Source organism: Eublepharis macularius, chromosome 12 (assembly GCF_028583425.1).
Source record: "Eublepharis macularius isolate TG4126 chromosome 12, MPM_Emac_v1.0, whole genome shotgun sequence".
Classification (NCBI taxonomy): domain Eukaryota; kingdom Metazoa; phylum Chordata; class Lepidosauria; order Squamata; family Eublepharidae; genus Eublepharis; species Eublepharis macularius.
The window spans coordinates 1,965,090-1,968,016 of record NC_072801.1 but is presented as its reverse complement, the minus strand read 5'-3'; positions in this window follow the sequence as shown (position 1 = coordinate 1,968,016).

The following is a 2,927-nucleotide window of genomic DNA, read 5'->3' as shown; positions in this document are numbered from 1 at the left end:
GAGGACGCCATTGGTGACGCAAGGACGCAGGCCGGTTGGGGATGACGCGTGTTTGTGGCGTCATTTCCGCGTTTCTCTCCGGGTCGTTTTTTATTCCGGATTAAGTTAATCGGGTTTAAGCGGCCGCGCAAAGCCCGAGAATGGATCCGCGCAGAGACTCTGTGCAGCGCTGAGAATAGCAGGAGCGCCTCTGCGCAGAGGGACACTCGGCAGGGGCCTCCCCTCGAAAGGGACTCGGAGGCTCCGGCCGGGCCGGACGCTGCAGCGCCTTCACGCTCGGGCGCGGGAGGGGGGAGGGGCGGGGAACCGAGCAGGCCCGTCGCGCCCGTTCTGCAGTCGCCCCCTCGGCCTCCGGTCCGTCGCCAGGCCCAGTCCGAGGTCACCCAGAGTGCCCCATTCAGAGCCCTTCCCGGCCTCGGCCCCGCCTGTCTGCGAAGCGGCCTTTGCCGTCGTGTCCCACCGCAGCTTTGCTCCTCTGGTCAGGGCCTTCTGCAGAGCCCGGTTGGGCAAATCAACAGCTGCCCCCCCCCCCCACGCGCGCACACGCACGGCTCTCTCTGTGGTGGCCCCCGCCTTATGGAAGGGCCTGCCTGAGGCCCCAAAAGCCCCCACTCCCCTGGCTTTCCACAAACCATGCAAAACTGAATTATTCCCACCCAGATTTAGAGGTGCATTGGTAGGGATTGTTGGCTGTTCTGTTGGGTACCGTCTTCTAATGTAGATATGTGCCCACCGGCTAATGCCTCATTGCTAAAGATGTGTTAACTAGCATAGTGGTCAAGTGGTTGGGTTGCAAATCAGCTCTCTGGTGGTTTGACTCCCACAACTGCCATGAGCTCAGGCTCAGCAGGTGGCCTTGGGGAAGACCCTCCTCCTCTCAGCCCCAGCTGTATTGTGGGGATAATAACTGAGTTTGTTCACTGGTCTAAGTGGGGCACTAATCTGTCCAGAAGGGTGGTATATGAGCACACTGTTGTTGTTACTGCACTTTAATTCAGGACGGTTCCATCTATGTGTTTGGCTTTTTTAGTTTTTACATTTTTGGCTACCATACTCATACCTGTTTTCCTTGAATGCCCTAGCTGTTGATCATATGGCATTTTTGCTCTGTAAATGTCCTAGCTGTTGATTATATTGTGTTTCACTTGCACTGTGTAATCCAACTTGGCTCGCAGTGAGAAAAGTGGACAATAAACAAACAAACCTACCTACCTACCTAAACAAGGGAAAACCCACAAAGGAGGAAATCATTTCCCTGCAAATCCCTGCAGTATACTAGGCCATCAGTGTCAAATGCAGCAAGTCCTTAGCACAAAACCGTCATAATGGAATGTGTGCTACAAATTCCTTGGAAACAACCCAAGTTATGCTGTCCATTGCAGCAAAATTTAGCAGTGGTCCTTTGTGGCACCTTAAACTAACATTTTATAATGGGCCAGAGCTCTCTTTGTCATTCTTAGTCCATGAAAAAAGCTTCTGCTGGAAGACACTCATTAAGGTGCTCCCAGGCACCTTAACCTTAGGCCATTTGTTAAATGGTGACCATAGCCTCTCTGGTGCATAGGGTTGCCACCTCCAGGTCATGGCTGGAGATCTCCCGGAATGACAACTGGTCTCCCGGCTACAGAGGTCTGTTCACCTGGAGAAAATGGCTGCTTTTGGGGGCGGACTCTATGGAATTATGCCATGCCAAGGCCCCTTCCCTCCCCAAACCCCACTTTCTCCAGGTTTTACCCCCCAGATCTCCAGGAATTTCCCAACTTGGAGCTGGCACAGTGCATCCCCTTTTCACTATATTTCATCCCTCTCTTCCTCCAGAGTGCTCCAGGTTGTGTCCCCTGCCCCACATTTTGTTTTCACAACTACCTTGTGAGGTGCGATAGGCTCACAAGCATGACTGGCCCAGCTGCACCTACTACATGGGGAACTGAACTCAGTTCTTTCAAGTCCTTACCCAACCACTGCACTACACCACCTGCTGCCCCATAAGCCTGCTGCAAACTGATGGTCAAAGTACAAACCTTTTTGGTATTATTGATTTAACACTTTACATTCATTTTAACATCTAGTTTAATTCTAGAGTGCCCAAGTTTATGCTAAAAGAGACCTAAAACATCAGACAAATAACAAAGAAAATGCCTGCACAGAGCTAATTAAAACAATCTGGAGAACAGAGAGAAGAGAGTTTAAAACGAAACATTAAAAATCTGGAAAAAATGAGTCCGATTTTAATTTTTTTAAAAAAATGTCTGGTTTAAATGTCTGCTGGTGCATGTCAACTATGCTATCTTTGCGTGGAGAAAGGGTAAAATTGGTCCATTGCAACAAAGTCCAAGAACAGGGAGGGCAACTCCCCAAACAATACACCTTAGTAAGGAAGCTTTCAAACTCAACTACACTCTTCATCTGGCTAGCTGTTAAAAGGGAGGGGCAGGGGACAAAAAGACACTGCGGTGGTGGGGTCATATCCCTAAAGGTCCTTTGTCTACAGATAGCTGCCTTTAGATAATGCACCAGAAGTCAGGACAATGCAACCTGAATTGAGTTAAGCCAATTAATGCCCCCTTCCCCTACCAAACCTAGTTAACGAACACCAAGGCTTGCTGAGAGTAAATAGCAATGAGCACCTCTCGTGTTACTCTCCTGGTGTATTTCTCTTGGCTTTGGTCTCCCAGTCCACTGTGTGTGTGTTTGGATTGCAGATGATTCCTGGAGATTTGGGGAGCGGAGCCTGGAGAGGGTGGGGTTTGTGGAGGGGAGGGGCCTCAGAATGGTATAATGCCATAGAGGACAGCACCCTCCAAAGCAGCCATTTTCTCCAGGGGGAAGTGATTGCTGTTGTCTGGAGATGAGTTGTCATTCCAGGAGATCTCCAGCCACCACCTGGAGGCTGGCAGCCCTAAAGCCAAGCTACATTTGCCTTTTGC